Raw genomic sequence first — 19,730 nt, forward strand, 5'->3', positions numbered from 1 at the left:
ATGTTAGGCTGTTTGTAGCTATTATAAACCTGATGGCTACCTTTTTTTTGGAAGCAAGCATCTTAAACTATTTTTCTGTATTTAAAATGATAAAAAAGCAGAGGAACCCCAAGCAGCCTATATCTTACTTTAAAGTTCCTGAACACAATACCAGCGTGAAGTGGAAGATGTGGACTCGCTCTGATCTGCGGGCAAAATTCACTCCTTACTCTGAAAAGGAGGTATACACAGAAAGGTAAGCACACAGCTTTACCTATGACATCTTCCCTTTATCCACAAAACAACTCAAAGATGTTCTATGTAGAGACAGGCTCCCTACTCTTGTAGCCCAAAATTTGAGCCCATTTCTAGCTTGACTAGCTGTTTCTCTCCTGAAACAGATGCTGCATTCTGCAGCAGCACCCTCAATATTTATGTCTCTTTGTAATATCAATAATTTTGTTTTAATGGGAGCAGATCTGCTGAGCTGGTCATTGATTTGCAATAAGTACAGCTGTACTGATCTTAACTTTGTATGTCAGATGAGTATGTGAAAGATGTGAAGATATATTATTCAAAGTGGAGTTGCTTTATCTTTGATTTCTGATTCATAATGAAGTCAAAGAAATGCATTTTGTTGCCCTTCTTTTGGTATATGAAATTAACACAACAATCTGTGCTACCCTTCAGTTTTCATGTGCTCTATGAGGTGCCCACAAGAACTACCCTATCACTAAACTATCTGTTTTTTCTTCCCCCTTTATAAATAAATAAATAACTCCTTGCCTTAACCATAACATACCTGTTTCTCTTAAACATATTATGACCAGTAACTATCAGAACAAGCATAAAAAAATTACCTCATGCATGATTCACACTTAATCGTTATAAAACAGAGCTCTCTGCCACCATTCACAGAAAGCACGCACTACCCTCATGGGCAAGAGAAACGGGCATGATAGAAAATGAACTTTGGAGAGCCTGGACAGCACCATACCCCCTTCAGCTACCTGCTTACACACATTGATGAAGAGCTGCTAAGGCCATGCTGTCATGGTGCTGCAGCGCCCTGATGGAGCAAGCCTCTGAGAAAGGGAGTGGTTTACAAGTCCATGATGTCAATTGATAAGGACAACACACTTTCCTGGCTCTGTTATATTGGGAAGAGATGGGGAGAAGATGGGAGGTGCGGGAGCTGGGACTTTCAGACAAGCTTCTCCCTTTGCTCTAGGAGGTAACTCTGCCCTCTGCATGGTGGTCCCTCCATGCACCTTCATTCACAGGTAGGCAGACATTTTATACACATAAACATCATTGCTAACCCTAAACTTTTTGAAAAAAAAAAAAAAAAACCACAACACCAAACACACAAAATGTAAAGGGAAGAACTGCCATGCTGGGTCAGGCATGGTGACTTAGGCTCAGCAGAACCCCCTTCAGCTGCACCTTCCCTCCCGGGAAAACTGAGGTGGGTCTGGGCAGGGGGGGGACCAAAAATAGTTGTAGGTGGCAACCAGACTGGTACTGCTGCCCCAGGGTGCAAGTAGACATTTTTGGCACCCCCTGCTTTGCTGGTGTCACCTCCAATCAGCATCCTCCCCAGCTCTTCAAGAGCCATATGCAGTGGAAACTAATCAAAACCAGTCAAAACCACATTGAAACCAGAGAAAAACCCATTGATGCCAGGCAAAAATCCACCAAAACCAGGCAAAACCTGTTGAAGCCAGACATGCTCTACTGCCCACAGATGAAGCGCTGTTGACTACAGCCAGGTGGTCTCCTCTGGGGATGGGGATGTCATCCTGCCAGTGACATTTTGAAACCTGGAGGGCTGCCCAGAGAGGTCACCACCATTTTTGGGCCAAGGTAATTCAGGAGACTTTGTGAGGGAAGGCCGCAGGCACCCTGGCTGGCAAAATGTGTTTGTGCCTCTAAGACACAGGGCACGAAACACCCCGTCATAGGTATTTCCCTGCCAGTTGTGCAGCACACGAGGCTGCCTGTTCAGCTGTTTGTCTCTTGAGCTTTCAAGCAGAGGTCCTTGCCAGCAGGGTTTGGCCAAGTGGGGTTACGAAGCTGCCACCAAAGCCAGCACATGTGGTATGTAGGCCAGATGCAGGGAGGGTTGCCAGGGCCAGGGCCCATGGCCTGCCCTGGCCTTCACACACATTTATTCTGGTGCACTTCGGTTAAAATATACTGCCGGTTCTTAGGTGGAGTTGGAGCTCCCATGGACGCCCACACAGAGGCTCAGCAAAAGAAAAAAAATCATAGAGAATACGGGCCTCGATCCCACTATATCTCCCATGATAAACGAATGCTCTACCATTTGAGCTAATTCCCCTCCTCGATAATGTTAACCCCCAACCCCCATCTCTCTCTCTCCTCCCCGGCGCCGCCGCCGCCGAGGCTGCCACATTGCACTCCCTCCGCGCGCGCGAGCGACTTGTTGTCAGGCAGTTTGGCGCCCGCGCCGTGCCCTGAGGGGCGTGGCTCCGCGCGCTAGCCAATGGTGAGGCATAGAGGATAAGGATACGGGGAGATCGCCACCACAGCCGCCTACCCCTCCCTCTGTGGCCTCCTGCCGGATCTGAGCGCCTCAGCTCTCGATTGGGAGGAAAGGGTTTATTTTTAAAAGAAAGCTGCTCTTTCTATTGGGCAAGAGAAACGCCTGTCACGGTGATGTTTCCTTGTTGCTAAGTCAGGAAGGTGGGAAGCGAGATGCACCCACCCCATGCGTTCACTGGCCAAAAGGAACCCGAGAACCCGCCTCCATCCCCGTTCGACCCTGTTGCAGTCGCGTAGCTGAGTGACTGACACCCACCAAACTGCCAGTAAGAGGCTGAGCTTCGCACACAGTCCAATAGAAAGGCGCGAGCCGAGGAGGAGGGTGGTGCCGGGGCGGTATGATTGGCAGGCGGGGCGGAGGGAGAGGAGGGCTCGCAGGAGCTGATATGTCCGCCATCTTGGAGCGTCGGTGATGGTGGCAAGCGGTGGCTTTCCCGCCTGAGTGGAGGCAACCTGGGGCCTGTGGCGGGGGAACGCGCTTGCCGAGGTATGGGCGGGATAGCGGTGAGCTTTCCCTGCCGCCGCTGCGAGCGGATCGGCGCTCCGGTGGCGGGTCTTCTGTGGCGGCGCGGGCCTGGCGCGCCTGCTCCCCTCCTCGCGGGAGGCTCTGGACGCTCCTCAGGCGCCGCTGGGACGGGGCCTGGTGGGGCTGCTGGGGTCTGTCCTGTGTGATGCCCCCTCACATACGCACCGCTGAGTCCGGAGCGGTCGGGCCAGGCGCGGCGGACCACGGTGCGGCTGGCCACGGCGCGGCTGCGGTGGGGAAGGGCCGGGCCGTGCTGGAGGGGGCCCTGCCGGCCCGCTGCCTCTTTCTTCCTTTGGCCGTGATATTGGGTCCTTCGGTAGCTGCCCTGAATCTCCTTCCTGGCGTCCGCGGCGCTTTGTCGCGGGTGGGGAGCCGGCCGGCAGCTGTGGAGGGGTGGGGGCGCCGCGGTCGTTCCACGGCAGCTTCTGGTCGCGGAGTGTTGGCGGCCTGGTGCGGCGCGGAGAGGGTCGTGGCGCGGTTGAGTATGGTGGGGGGTGCATTGTTTCCCGGTAGACCGGAGGAGCTCTGCAATGGGTGAAGTGTTTTGTAGGAATGGGGGAAACTGACTGCACTATTTCCTCCCTCGGCAGTCACTTGTGCTGTTGCTGTAGCTTACAGAACTTTGTTCTGGCTTTACTAGTATTTCTCGGATAATAAAACAGATAAGCCCTTTGCTGATAGCTGACTTTGCATTCCTTTTCCGTCTTTAAAATCAGTGCCTCGCTATTCTTGTGAGAACGCTGCCCTCCCCTCCCTCCCCTCCGTTTTTTTTTTTTTTTTTTTGGTGGGTTGTTTGTGGGGATTTTGTTTGTTTTGCTTTCAACAAGGCAGCTTCTTTCAATTAGATTTTTTAAGAGGTTAGCAGTGTTTGGGTAAGCTTTAACTTCAGTTAAATACACTTGGCATAATCTGAGTTTGAATCTGCCAGTTCTTTTGGTTTTGTTTTGCTTTAGTCGCTAAGAACTTCTTGAAGTGTAAGAGGGAATTAGTGTTATAGTTTTGTGTGACATATACAACTGAGGCTAATGTTTAAGTTGGAACAGTAGGATACTTTGAATAGGGGTGTGCTATTTTAAAAAAGTGTTCTGAGTGGAAGAATACAGAAAACTTAGGAGTGGGTGGATAGCTTTAGGAAGTGTTCCTTGTAATATATTGACAACAAAAATAAATAGCTCTAAAATATCCTTCAGTCGAAGGCAGGTTTTTTGGCTTTTTTTTTTTTGTTAATTGATGAATATTAAGCTGGTTTAAAATTTCCAGGTATTATAAAGTAGCTTGTGAACTATGGAAATATATGTGTGTGGTGGTGTTTTTTTGTTTGTTTGTTTGTTTTTCCTGGAGTGCTAAAAGATGGGAAGTCTCCCTGTTCCAGTGTTCCAAAGAGTTTACTGCGTTTATTCGAACTGCAATGTGTATTTTCAGTGCAACGTACATTCTAGTAACATTCTGTGATTACTTAGCTCTGTATTATTTATTTATGTTTTCAGTATGGACTAACTGTAGCTTGCCAGAGTCTTTATTATACAAATATAAAAGAACACTACAGAATTATCTCTCAGTGTATAACGTGTTAATGAGGCGTCATGCAAATGTGATATCTAGTCTGCATGTTTTTTTCTCGACAGTTTGTAGTTCTAAGTACTTAAGTAAACTTAAAGTGATTTGTTGCCTCAGTCTACAGTATAGCTTGAACATAAGTGATACTCCTTATTTGCTTTTCTGTGTGAAAAGCAGAATGCATATGCAGTATTGAATCCAGTGCTTTCTGAGTTACTAAAGGAATTTATTTTTCAATACTACAAGATTTTATTTTGGCCAGAAGAACTACTGGAGAGGTCTCTTTACAATGAACTTAAGGAAGACACTGAGTTAAAATGAAAGTTGTAGTTTAGAAATTCAGGAAAAGCGGCCTGTTTAACAGGAATGTTTTTAAGTAGGGCAGTTCATTATAGCTTCTTTGCAAGCAAGTTAGGTTTATATGTAAACTGCTGTGACTAATATTTTGAGATTCTTTTAAATATAAATTAACTAGCCATAATTATTCCCTTATGGAATTAAAGATACTGAGAAAATATGACTGTTTCCTTCAGAGCCCTTCTATCTTACACTTAACAGAGGTGATGCTATTGCAATCAGAGGATCAGATAATGTTCTAGGAGTGAAAGTCAAGTGAATTAATAGAATGGAATCTGAATTTAACAGTCTTAAAGCAGAAGATTATGTATGTAGTTTTAATATTAACAGATCGCTGGAGAATGACCTCTTGTTATGGCTCAACAACTTCGCTTCTCTACTCACCTTAAGTTTGAAATGCATGTAGAATGAAGCGCTAAAGAGCTGACTCCAAAATAACCAGTATGGGACTGAAACAGTCAGAAGAGAGAAACATGTTGAAGAATTGTCTGGTCCACTCTCCTTTCTCTCTATTGATGTCCTCTTTTGTCCAAGTGCTTAAAGAGCCTTGAAGTATTTACTTAATTCTGTAGTTAGTTAAGATTACTCTGTATCAGTATGTTGAAGTAAGACATTTTCTGGCTTCAGTATTCCAGCATACTACACAACATCTTTGTAGGTAGGAGGCATGTATATTCACATCTTGCATATAACTGGGTTAATTTATGGCCTTTGGAAGTTATGATGGAAACCATGGCTTTTCTGCTTGGCCAGAAGAGGCACTAGTATGAGCATAGTAATCTTTTTCTGTATTAAGGTAGAATGTCTTAAGCATACTGTCTGTCATCTGGGTTTGGCTCTCATAGTAGCACCTTCATCTGTGACCCTTAAGGTTGCTTTGTACTCTGTTATTTTATATGCCAGGTTAAGGAATAGTGTGTTATCTCAAAGTAGATAACACATCCAAATTCTAGAAGACTGATTGGATTACCTAAGAGCAAGATGTGGAGCCATTGTTTTTGGCAAACTTTCCACAATGATAAAACAAGTAGGGATAAATGAGAAATAATATTTTGCTTGTCTCATTTTAAGTTGGAGGAAGAGAGCAAAGAACTTGGGAAACTATTTAGTGATCATATTTGATCCTGATACTTTTGAGGTGGGAGGCAAGCCTGAAAGATCAATCAGAAAATGCATAGAGAATATGAACATAATGTTGAAATCTTTGTATAACATGTTTAATTGTTTTTGTGGTGTGTCAGGGGCCAGCATCTGTTTTAGAAACCAAAGGCTACTAAGCAACTCAAGTAAAATGTTTTTCTACTCTTGGACATTATATGCAGCTCTATAGCTAGCTTGGGACACTTGTCAGGAAATGGGATAGACTGAATTGGTAGGATTGGTAAGACATTTGGTGTAAGCTGTTAACAGCTTGTATGTTTATGGAATAGTTCTTCACACAATACTAGGGAAAAAATCTGTTACTGTAAAATACAAGACTCTTTGTGACCTTTATTTCTATAAAGTGCCATGAAGCATGCTTGAAGTGGTATATGTGATTTGGAGTGGGTGAAAAAGTTTCTACCTAATGCTTTTGACTGTTCTTTCTTTTTGCTGTTACTGTGTATGGTCATCCCCTAATACTGTTAAATCTTTTCCTCTTCTGCTTGGAATGCTTAGTAACAGAATCTATGGAATGTGTTAAATGGAACTGTGAAGCTGTAATACACTCTTCTGGAGTGGTGGTGTATGTTGTTAGGCATGTTGGCAAAATGGTTAAGAGCACCTATGAAATTGGTAGTGAGCATTTGGTTAAAATGTGAAGGGAGGCAGAACTGAGTAAAAAAATAAACATGTATGTATGCACAAGCAGAAATTGCCCTGTAGAGAAATTTGAGGGTTAGTTTCCTTGAAGGAAGTTTTAAGAACATTCCTATTTCATTTTGAAAGAGATGATTCTAAGTATCTGATGATTTCAAATGCAGTCTAAGTTGTGCATTTGCAGGGAGATCATAGAAGGGTTTAGGTTGGAAAGGACCTTGAAGATCATAAAGTTCCAACCCCCCTGCCATAGGCAGGGACACCTCCCACTAGACCAGGTTGCCCAAGGCCACGTCCAGCCTGGCCTTGAACACTTCCAGGGATGGGGCCTCAACAACCTCTCTGGGCAACCTGTTCCAGTGCCTTAGCACCCTCAAAGTGAAAAACTTCTTCCTAATGTTCAATCTGAACCTGCCCTCTTCTAGTTTAAAGCCATTCCCCCTCATCCTATCACTACATGCCCTAGTAAAAAGTCCTTTCCCAGCTTTCCTGTAGGCCCCCTTTAGCTCCTGGAAGGTTGCAATAAGGTCTCCCTGGAGCCTTCTCCAGGCTGAACTCTTTCAGCCTCTCCTCATAGGGGAGGTGCTCTAGCCCTTGGATCATCCTCATGGCTCTCCTCTGGACGCGTTCCAGCAGATCCATGTCCTTCTTATTTTGGGGACTCCAGAGCTGGATGCAGTACTGCAGGTGGGGTCTCACCAGAGTGTAGAGGAACAGAATCGCCTCCTCTGGCCTGCTGGCCACACTTCTTTTGATGCAGCCCAGGATATGGTTGGCCTTCTGGGCTGTGATCGCACATTGCTGGCTCATGTTGTGCTTCTTGTCAATCAGCACCCCCAGGTCCTTCTCCTCGGGGCTGCTCTCCAGCCATTCCCCGCTGAGCCTGTATTTGTGCTTGGGATTGCCCTGACCTTGCACTTGGCCTTCTTGAACTTCATGAGGTTGGCTTGGGCCCACCTCTCCAGCCTGTCCAGGTTCCTCTGGATGGCTTCCCTTCCCTCCAGCATGTCTATCTCACCAAACAGCTTGATAGCATTGGCAAACTTGCTGAGGGTGCACTTGACCCCACTGTCCGTGTTACCAACAAAGATATTGAACAGTACAGGTCCCAGTACCAACCCCTGAGGAACACCACTCATAACTGGTCTCCACTTGGACATCGAGCAGTTGACCGCAACTCTGAGTGCAACTGTCCAGCTAGTTCTTTATCCACCGAGTGGTCCATTTGTCGAATCCATGTCTCTTCAACTTAGAGACCAGGGTATCGTGTGGGACAGTGTCAGATGCTTTGCACAAGTCCAAGTAGATGACATCAGTTGCTCTTCCCTTGTACCCTGCCGCTGTAACCCCTTTGTAGAAGGCCACCAAATTTGTCAGGCATGACTTGCCCTTGGTGAAGCCATGCTGGCTGTCACCAATCACCTCCTTGTTTTCTGTGTGCCTCAGCAGAATTTCCAGGAGGATCTGCTCCATGATCTTGCCAGGCATAGAGGCGAGACTGACTGGTCTGTAGTTCCCTGGGTCTTCCTTGTTTCCCGTTTTGAAAATAAGGTTATGTTTCCCCTTTTCCAGTCAGCAGGAACCTCACCAGACTGCCACGACTTCTCAAATATGATAGCTAGTGGCTTAGTGACTTACATCCACGGGTCCTGAGGGAACTGGCAGATGATCTCATCAGGTCCCATGGACTTGTGCACCTTCGGATTCCTCAGGTGGTCTCATACTTGATCTTCACCTACAGTGGGCGGTTCTCCATTTTCCCAATCCTTGTCTTTGCGTTCTGTGTCATGGGTGATGGAGTACATGGCCTCCATCCTATGTCTACTGTGTCTTCTGGAAAACAAGCACTAGGCCAGCTCTTGTCAGTTGTGCCAAACGATAGTTTTAAACATGAAGAAAACTCAAGCCTTTTTATGATGACCAAGCAGGTCCTGGGAAAGGGCCATGTGATTTCCAGTTTGGTAACAAAACTTGGTTGGGATTGAGGATGGAGACTTAAATTTTTATTTTTTTATGGTAAAAACTAGTGAATTGTTTGAGTTATTACATAAGTTCTAGAATACAGCAATTCCAGTACTAAAAGCATTCTCATTGTTACTATCTATCAAGTGAATCCTAGGCTGCTTTTGTCCCTGGTATGCAATGGCACAGTCCTCATCTTCAATGACCATGGGCAGAATTTCTAACAGGATCTGAGTATACGAAGTAAGATTCTGTTGTGCAAATTTAACTTCTAGAGGAGGTTTTTGGAGTGAACCTCACTATTTCCCAAACTAGTAGTAGAGAGAAAGATGCTTTCTGTAAATGTATGTTATGGTACTCTAGAAGAGTGAAGCAGTACCCAGTTAGCTGATGCACATTTCTCACTTGTAGTAGTGCCCTAATTGATAGATTAATCAAAAGCAAGTTAATAAGATTTCAAGTAGTACTTTATACAGTGGCTATAGGCAATGCTAGTACAGATGTGATTACGTCTTTTCTTTTTTTCCATTATACTGTAACTGGTTGGAGCGGTTGAGTTGGAGCAGAAAACAAGGGAGTAATAGACATTTCTAAAGGCTTAGCTTGTTACAAATTGATATTACTTCAGTGCTGCTTGCATTGTGAAAGGAGTATTAGCTGCTGCCTCCATAGGGTGGATTTTTGCACCTTTGTACCAGAGTGGTTATACAGTTAGCGTTTCTCACTGTAAAAATACAATACTATTTGTTTTTATTTTGTGTAAGTATAGTGGAAACCAAGTCTTGTGTTTTTTTTTTTTTTTTTTTGTTTTTTTTTTTTTTTTACACTAAGTTACAGTAGGGCAAAAATCATAGCTAAGTTCTTGGTGGAAAAACTCTTCTTCCTGTGAAGTGCACTGTAACCTTACCTTTAAAGCAGACGTAGGGCTGTCTTTGTATTCTGTTCTTACTTTCCATGTACTACTTTGACCAGTCTCCAATCTAAAGAGCTCAGTTGGAAACTTTAGGACTGGTTTGAACTACAGTAATTCACATTTTCTTCTGTTACTGCCTTGACAGACTTGCCAGATATTCAAGTATCTTTGGAAGTTAACTCTTCTAGAAAATAGTAAGTAGTGGAATACATTTGTTTGAGAAGTTTAGCTGCTGTCACCAAACATCTTGAAAAAGGATGGAACATCTAGAGACTGCTAAAACAAAGCTGTAGTGGTGGCAGGAACAGACCCACTTCTGGGTAGGTGGGTGTCCTGCAGATGTTCTAAGTGGTTTGCATCTACAGGAAATCAACTTCCATTTAATGTTGATATTGGTCAGCACATGTTCCAGATGGAAGTCCATTTGAAAATTGCAACAGCATAGGGGTTATATTCCTGTATTGCATGTTTATCTTCCTGCGTTCTTTCTGGCTGTTATGAAGGAAGAGTTTGTCACTGCTCATGGCAATTCTGAGGGCTAATAGAATTTTGGTGTTTTTTTTTCCTGCCTGTGAGTGACAGCTGTAGAAGTTAGAATGAACTGGCTGTGAAGTAGTCAGTTCTTCCTTTTGGCTGTGACAAGCATTCATCAAAGTATCCTTCTATGTGTGTACTCGATGCTGGGCTCTATGTTATAGCTTCAAGCCACATTTAATGGCAAAAAGATGTTGTATGCTGAACATTGTATTTAGATTAAAGTCTGATAAAGGAGGTGGTAAAGATAACATTAGTGAGAAGTCTGTATTTCTTAATGGTCAACATAAAAAAAAAAAAGGATCTTTTAATGCTGCATGCCTTTACTGTAGTGATTAGTGTGCTGTTTTTGTTTTAACAAGTGGTGCTTCAAAGAAGGGAAATGGAGGAGGATTTAAAGGCAAGGCAGATAGAAAGCCAGTAGTTGATAAAAGATGATGTAAGACCACTGCACAACTTGTCGAGTTCTGCAGGTTGTAAGAAAAGATGATTGCTGTTGTGGCTGTGAGTTGATAGTAGCAGTCAGTGCTTAATTTTAACTGTTACATACTTACAAAAACTTTACATTTCCTTTTGAGATTACTGAGTCTTTCCTGTTGCTTTACCAGTGGTGTTACGGGATGCCTGTCCTCACTTAAAAGGGATCTACTTTGCCATCTAATCATGAAAGCTGTCTGTAATTCTGTAATTTTAGTCTTTTTGGGGCTAAGACTCTCTTCTGGAGTCAGTTATAATCCAAAAGCTTAAAATTTCACTGGGAGACCAGTAACGTGTGATTGGGGACTGGACTTAACTTTACTCTTTCTCAACCCATTGTAAATGTTTGATTGCTTTTATTCCTCACTAGTTGTGCCAGGTGCGATTGTCCTATATCAATGTATGATTTCTGTCATAGATGGGCACGTACTTTTTTTTTTTTCTGTGGCTGTCTGTTCCAGTATGCTCTCCTGCTGTACTTCCATTTTATTTATTTTGAGAGCCAAAAAAGAACCTTGGCATGGCTGAACTGAGAACCAGCCACACCTGGCTTGGATGCTCTGCTTTAAAAATGCCATTTATAAATACAAATTAATCCCTAACTCTTCAGTTATTGAATAGGGGATTTAGTTGCCCAGATTGGAATTGTAGAGGTGGGATATTGAAGGCAGACAAAAAGAAAAAAATCTGAATCTCTTATGTACATGGGTGTCTGTGAAAAAAAGATTTAAATTCTGAAAAACCCATAGGTTGGTTGATATCCTTTGTTATATAGGAAACACCCATGGGTGTCTTGATACCTTTTTCATTATAGAAAATTGCCTTCCTTTTAAGGTGTAACAGAAAGCAATGATGTTAATGTTTGTACAATAGCATTTTCTTCAAAATACACGGGTCCAGTCTTCCCCTTCTCTAGACTTGGGAATTCTGAAATTTAACTTGCACTCGGCAGAGAAATAGGCTAGCTGTAAAGCTGGAGACTAGAATGCAGTGGGGTTGCTTTTTACCCCTCCCATGTTGAAGTTGTAGTCCCATGCAGCCAAGAATTAAATTATTAATAGATACAATAGAAAATTTGGGAACTAGGTACTGATCTCATCTTCGTGAGAGGGAGGGATTATGGGTTATCTCAGGGTCTATATTTTTTAAATTTATTGGGGATATGAGTGTGAAGATTAAACTCTTCTCTGGAAATGTGAGTTGGTAACTGATATTATATAGTGGAACTACTAAGCAGCAGAATGCAAGTAAAAATGGTGAATGTGTTTTAGTGTTAAGTGGGGTTTTGTTGATAAAAGTGATCTCAATTTTTTTATTATAGGAAAAACTGCAAGCAACAGCCAGTGAATCCATCCCCCCAAAACTAAAAGCATTCTGGAAGTTGAAAATAAAGAAAGGGAAATTGGGGAGGGAAAGAGGTGTTGTCTGTTTTTTGTTTCTAGACTTTCAAGCACTTCAAACTAAGTTAATTTCTGTGCCATTTGCCACACTAATGGCTTCACTTCATGGAATGGAAGTAGCACTTACTTGTCAAAATCTGCATGAAACCCTAAATGTTACTTAAAAGGATAGACTGAAGTTCAGGTCTTAAGTAAATTGACTTCTAAGTTTCTGCTCAGTAGAGTATTGCTTTTTAGGGCAATGTAATGCCGTTATAAATACCACTTTAAGTTCTGAGCTAGTGTTTTAAATGGCTTGCTTTCTTTGAAACTTTATTCTTCAAATCCCTTGAGCAGGCGTATGGCACAGAAATATTAATGTGGTTTTCGTTAACTATAAAGTATCAATGTGGTTTTCAGTAACTGGATTAATTTGCATTTGGAATAATTATAACATAATTAGTAAAGTAACACTTCTTGTGAGAGTTGAGACCTCTTGCAGTGCAAGAGGTCTCTATTGTCAGATATATTGGTAGCTAGAGAAGGAATGAATGCTAGAAGTACTTTGGTAAATTACTGTGGTGTAGTCCTGTCTTGAAAGGTCATGAAGAAAACAAGACAGGAAATATAGCCAGTTGAAATAAGGGTCATTCCAAAACACTGTATCCCTAAAAATGCTGCTTGAATGGCTTTTTTTTAAACTCTGTTTGCATGTATGTATTAGTGCAATTATGATACTGCACAGCTGATGATCACTTCAGTGTAAAGATTTAGAATATGAAAGTACTTGCCTTTTGAAAACAGTTTTGTTAAGAAATGCTACTAAGTCATTGAGGTAGAGACTTGCCTTGTAGTTTGCCACTTGCAACTACAATAGAGTTTTGAAAGACGCTATGTAACAAACATAGTCTTCTGATGCTCCAGAGAGAAGCATTAAAGTAGAGCTTTGAAAAGATTATGTTGAAGATTACAGAGAAGACAGAGTAGGTTTGGCATTTCCATATAAAACTTTGGCTTTTTCATAAGTAGGATGCGTGTTGCAGTTGGGAGAAGGTGGCTTATTCTGTTAAGCAATCTTGATTATTTTTATTTTTTTTCTAGTATTGTCCATCAAAATAGAGTTCCATGGTGTCATGGTTTGGGCTGGACTGGCCACTGAAATGACTGACACATGCACTCCCCCATCTCTCCCAGAAGAGAGAGGAAGAAGAGCGAGAAAGAGACATATGAGTTTAGAAAAAAACCCTACACTACTTTAATGAAATATTAATAATAAAATAAAAATAAAATAATTAAATATACAAAACCATATCAAGGTCCCAGGATGACAGTTATGTCACCGGCAGGCAATGGGGAAGTCGCCGTCTGGACTCAGCAATGGATGGGAGCTGGATTCTGGGTCTGGATTCAGGAATGCATGGATTGGGATCAAAGGCACATGAACAGACAGAGTCCTGGATGTTATTCAGTGGTTGCTGGCCACTGAATGAAAAAAAAAAAAAGCTGACCCTTTGATCCCTCGGCATGATACAGATGGGATGGAATGCCCTGTTGGTCAGTTTTGGATAACCTGTCCTGTCCACTCCTCCCCCCAGGTGTGACCCCTCTATGCTTTTCTTCTTCTGACCCTCCCATGGGCCAGATAGCAAAGTTAGCTGCCCTTGGTTGTTATAGCAATAAGTATAAGCAAGAGCGCCTCTGCATTCCATTCTTTGGCATAAATTATAAACAGTCAGGTGTTATCACCCTGAGAGTAGACACTTGAAAAAAATATGCTGTTAATTTCAAAGAGTTCAGTTAGTTAGAGGCTTAGCTGAAAAGTAAAATTACTGAACAGTTCTGTTTCACCTCAAACCAGGACACAAAGGAAAGGCATACTTCTGTTCAGTGGAGGCAACAGAGGCATCTCTGCCTGAAAAATGTGGTATAATTGCAATGTGCATGGTTTGAAAAGCACAGCATGGCAAAACTCGGATTACTGGAGTGATTTGCTCCAAAATATAAATTGCCTGGGGAGTGGGGGAGGTAGGAAGAAAGATAATATTAACTTAATAGCCACTTGAAACTGTTACATGCAAAACACCTTCTCAGTGATCTTTCATTATATTGCCAGGTTTCTAATTTCTCTTCTAGAACTTGTTTTTCCACATAACCAAATAAAAGTGGTAGTCATTCATTAAATTTATGTATGTGAGCCTTGGTGAGATCTTCTCATTCAACATATTTTTCTTAGTTTTGTAAGCTAAGTCTCTCAGAAAAGTAAAGCCAGTCATGCTTCTATCTGTAGTTTCACTAAGTAGTGCTACGTGCTCGTTGTTTAAATAACATGGGACAGGGGGCTTTCTAGCATTTTACCCCCTATTTTTTGTAATATAAAATGCTTGTGGGGATATGAATGTCCAGTCAGTTGTCTTCATCTTTGAGTGATAAGGTAACCTAACTGTTTGGCATCCAGTACTTAATTGACTTTCCATATATTTTAAAATATTTTTATTTTACAACTATTTAACTTAATCCTTAGGATATCTGCAGAGATGGGGAAATGATTTTATAGACTATTTTTCCAAATATGCAGTGTATGTTCTGTGAAGGAAAGGGGAGTGTTCTTACTTGGTTAAAGTCTCAACTAAAGCTGTAACATTGCACTAAGCTAGGGAAGATTCCAGATGGCATAAAAGCATTTGTCTAAATGCAACCAATATTTGGGTCAGCAAGTATGGTAAAGTGGCATATCTTCCCTTGTGTCCAGGTGCTGCTGCTGTATTTTATTTCTCTTGCTTGACATTGGAATACCTTTGCTATTTTGGTCCTAGGGGTTGTATTGATAAACATAAAAATGTAGTATTGTAGAAATAAATATAGATGGGGCATAAGATTTTTGGTAAGTGAAGTCAAATTATTAGTCTTTCCCCTAGAGTAAATAAAAATCAAAGACTTATTTTAACCCACTTAAAATTAAGATTAAAAGAGGAAGTATCTTCAATTTTTGTTTTAATGCTATCATGCCTGCAGCTGCTTTAAAGAGCGTTAGGGTTTCCAACTTTCAGTTTGAAAAGCAAAATATGTTTATGATACTGTCATTTTAGGGAAGTATTAGCTTGTGTATACGTGCAGGGTGGGTTGATTACTCCTGTCAGTTTTCACAGGATATGGTAGCACAGTAATCATAGGTAATATATTTAGTGGCTTGTTTCTTGATATGCTAATTAAAAGGGTAGTCCTGCCTGATGTCCTGAAAATGTGCAGCTGTCAAAACTTATTTTAATGGTTCTGTAAACCTTAGCGTGAAGAAAAGCAGGAAGGTAATCTTGCCCGCAGCCTTTAACTAGTGCACTTCAGGTAACCTGCAATGAAAGTGCAGGTTACTCGAACAACAGGTCCAAGGAACTTTAATGAAAGTGAAGAGTCAAGTAAGAAGTGACAAACAGCTTTATATTTAATTTTTCAGTTGCTATGTTAATGCAAGAGTCTGGTCTAATTCTGGCAGCTGCTATAGCTGACTGGAGCTTCAGGAGGCAGAACACTGGTGTGCTCCTAGAGGCTGCTGACTTACACTTCTGAACTGTGAGTGATCTCTTTTTAGCAAGACTAAGATTTTACGTAAGAAAGCAAGCTCATAGCAGACTTGAGTGCATTGTCTGTACAGAAATAACACTCTGGTGTCCTGGTTAGAAGTTGCTGAAGTAAGCAGCTTTCTTTTACCTCCATATATTTTCATGCACCTCAAAATTTGATTTGCATCCGACTTTCAAGGTCTAATCAGTGAGGTGCAAACGAGGATGAACTTGTTTATCTGAACAGTTAAAGGTTGTTCAGAGAAAAATGGGTATGTTTACATGGTACATTGCAGTGCCTTGCTAGAAATGTCCAAGCCAGTTATGCATCTGCTTTTGTTTAGTGTGCCCCATGCTGAGTAGTGATTTGGGTTCAAAAGCTGTGTGGCCAGTTAGCATGCTGTTGTACTCAGGTTTATCTAAGGAAAGTGAGAGGGCTGAGTAGCTTTGGTACAGGAAAGTGTCTGACACAGCTGTATGGCCTTCTAGTAGCACTGCTACTGGTACTATCTTAAAGAACTCTTAATCAAACTGTTGCCAAATACTGGTAAGCATGTTCAAACAGTGGTCTTCTGATCTCCAGTCTACTCTTTTTTTTCAGCGATGTTCCATCTGGTTGGGGTAGAGTGGGGCAGATTGAGTGAAATGCTGAAAATTAAAGCTGTGGCTCAAGTCATGCACAGCATCAGTGCAGCCAGTGTAGCCATGGGCTAGATGAGGTGACAGTGAGGTGGGTTGAGAGTTGGCTGCGGGACAGGACTCAGAGGGTTGTGATCAGCGTCACAGAGTCTAGTTGGAGGCCTGTAACCAGTGGTGTCCCCCAGGGGTCAATACTTGGTCCAGTTTTGTTTAATATATTCATTAATGACCTGGATGAGGGGACAGAGTGTATCCTCAGCAAGTTTGCTGATGATACCAAACTGGGTGGGGTGGCTGACACCCCAGAGGGCTGTGCTGCCATCCAGCGTGACCTGGAGAGCTGGGCAGAGAAGAACCTAATGAGGTTCAACAAAACCAAGTGCAAGGTCCTGCACCTGGGGAGGAAGAATGCTAGGCACCAGTACAGGTTAGGGGCTGACCTGCTGGGAGATAGCTTGGAGGAGAAGGATCTGGGGGTTGTGGTAGACAGTAAATTATCCATGGCCCAGCAATGTGCCCTTGTCGCCAAAAAGGCCAATGGAATCCTGGGCTGCATAGGGAAGGGTGTGGCCAGTAGGTCGAGGGAGGTCATTCTCCCCCTCTACTTGGCACTGGTGAGGCCACAACTGGAATACTGTGTCCAGTTTTGGGCTCCCCAGTTCAAGAAGGACAGGGAACTGCTGGAGCGAGTCCAGCGAAGGGCAACTAAGATGATTAAGGGCTTGGAGCACCTCCCTTATGAGGAAAGGCTGAGAGAGCTGGGACTCTTTAGCCTGGAGAAGAGAAGGCTGAGGGGAGACCTTATCATGGCATACAAGTATCTAAAGGGTGGGTTGAAGGAGGATGGAGCCAGGCTCTTTTCATTGGTTCCAAGTGACAGGACGAGGGGCAATGGGCACAAGTTAGAACACAGGAAGTTCCGTTCAAATACACGGAAACAGTTCTTTACGGTGAGGGTGACAGAGCACTGGAACAGGCTGCCCAGGGAGGTTGTGGAGTCCCCTTCCCTGGAGATTTTCAAGACCCGCCTGGATGCAGTCCTGAGTAATGTGCTCTAGGCAATCCTGCTTTAGCAGGAGAGTTGGACTAGATGATCTCTAGAGGTCCCTTCCAACTCTGATAATTCTGTGATTCTGTGAACTGTCCCTGTGATCTGATGATAGTGTCTTAGACTTGAAAAAAATATCCAAACCCACACACTTCTTGACAGTACTGACTGGAAAAAGAAACCTCTGCTAAAATTGGTACATCTAACTTTTGTCTCCTTAAGTTACAACAATTTTTCCTTAAATGTTCAAGCAAAAACATCGCATTTCCATAGTAGTACAGGAATTCAGTACTTATTTACACTGGTGGCTGAGACAGTAGAACTGATGTTGAATTGTCCAAATTCAGCCTTACATGCCTTGTTCTTATTTATCAGATTCAGGAGAACTTTTACTCTGCCATCCTGCAACAGACCTGAGGTGATATAATTTGGGGCGAGGATGGAAGAGACAAATTGTGGTTGCCCTGTCTTTGATGGTGTGTTCCCTCTTCCTTGGCCATGCTGCCCTGGTGATTGACAGACCCTTGCTCTTTCTGCATCTGGACTTGATTAACTTCTGTAGTAAGCCCTGAGTGTTCTAAGGAGGATGCATTATTTTTATTTTTCCCACCAGACATTTCGAGAGGTGTGGTAAGGAAAAATAATGATTCTTAAATGATGATTTCACAGGGCTGTGCCTTGAGCATCAGCATTAAACAGTTTTGCATTGCTAGACTAACTTCACTGGGGAATCTCTCTGGGCCGATAAGCCAGTGGAAAAGGTATGGGGGGGAAATATGTTTTTCACTCAAGCACAGTGTTGTATAAAAAACACTTGCGCTTGTTCCAAGTACAATATGGCCCAAAGAGGGAATAGAACTAAACCATGCAGTGGCTTGTGGTTCCCATTATTAATTGCAATCCTGACACTTTTATTATTCCCCAAAAGATGCTGGTGTTCTGCTAGTGGTTTTATCAAACTAATTGCCCCCATGATGGGGGTGTGTGGGCTACAAAATGAAACTGGAATTTTTCACTAAGGTTTTTCTACATCGCAAAAACCTAGTCTTATATAGCAACTTTATTTCAGATATAGTAGGTTATATAAGTTACTGTTTTGAATGTGTGGAATGAAGTGCTGTAAGAACAGCTCTATTCAGTAGCTTGCAATTCTTGTACTTTTTTTACTAGGATGCACACATGTTGCATTGGTTTCTGTAAGCAGAGACCTGTTTAGTTTCAGTGTTTGGGCCAGTAGGGATGCATGGGGACAGTTTTGGAAGTAGACAAGTCGTAGTCCATGCAGGCTTTAACAAAGTTTGTTTAGTCCTGTTCATGGCAGCTGTGGTTAACTTCTCTATCTAAAATAGTAAGTTCATCAGGTAATACTTTAGAACAGGCTTTACCGTGCTGTTGCACATCACAGGAGGATGGATGCTACTCTGTATAGTTGTGCCTTGCTTTATTTTTCAAGTATACGAGATAATGTGTGAGCATGGATATGTTGTAGTGGTGAAAGGTTTAATACTTCTATACTTGAATGTAGTACGTATACATGACAATACTTCCATCCTGCTCCTGCCTTTGCATGTTATCTTCAGGTTTAAATTTTTGATACCTTCCATCATGGCCCCACTTCTCCCTGACTGAAATACCATGTTAATGTGACTGAACTATTGCTGGATGTGACCCATCCCTGGATGTAGGAAAGCCAGACTTAAATAGGTTTTGAAACTTATCCAATGAGTTGATTCTATTTCTTATTTTAAGGAAAGAATTTCTGTGGTTTTTCTCTTTTTTTTTTTTTTTTTTTTTTTTTTTTTTTTTCCCTCTATCCTTACTGCAGTCCTTCTCAATACCTAATCTGTGCTGTGGAGGGGAACAGTCAGAGCCAATAAACCATCTGTGTAACTGAGTGGAAGTCATTCTTTAAACCAGACTCTCTACTCCTGTAGATTTTGAGGTGGACTGAAAAAAGTCCTGATTGACCAGAGGAGGCTTTTGGTGGAACACCCTCCCCGGGGTATGCTATAATACTTGCACTGCTAGTATCTTGTTAATTTTGATCACGCTAGTGTTTTTATTTTCCTATATAATCTTACTGTATTGAATTCAGAAGCTGACTGTTCTGGTGCTAAACAGTGGTGTTTAGACACTGAAGTTTTCATTTCAAACAGAAGGAGGAATAGAGAAATATCAGAAAGACATCCTTGTAACGAGAGTAATAATAGTGGTTTTCATTTGGATAGTTTTACTGGCAATTGCAATCTATGTGGACAGTTACCTTAAGAATTTGTGAACTCTTCTGAAAGTGCATTAAGCTAAGCAGGCTGCTGCTTTTGTTCCCACATGACATAGAGGAAGTGATGTTTTCTCCCTTCTTGGAGCTCTACTTTTGAATATAGCTGTGCATTTGAAATGCAGAAATTATAACCAAGGAAACTTCAGTAAAGCAAAC

At 42.3% G+C, this 19,730-nt stretch overlaps 1 protein-coding gene across 2 annotated transcripts in view; it reads left to right on the forward strand.

The window, feature by feature from the left end:
• The first annotated feature begins 2,941 nt into the window (after positions 1-2,941).
• The window catches only part of PPP6R3 (protein phosphatase 6 regulatory subunit 3), a 68,479-nt gene continuing 51,690 nt past the window's right edge, over positions 2,942-19,730 (forward strand). The window contains exon 1 of one of the 2 annotated variants that reach the window (XM_082485253.1): positions 2,942-3,034. The gene's annotated coding sequence lies outside the window, so the exon portion shown is untranslated. The remainder of the gene's footprint in view (positions 3,035-19,730) is intronic. The other variant, XM_082485252.1, reaches the window with a different exon arrangement.

Source organism: Vanellus vanellus (genome assembly GCF_965231255.1).
Source record: "Vanellus vanellus genome assembly, chromosome: 6".
NCBI classification, from domain to species: Eukaryota; Metazoa; Chordata; class Aves; order Charadriiformes; family Charadriidae; genus Vanellus; species Vanellus vanellus.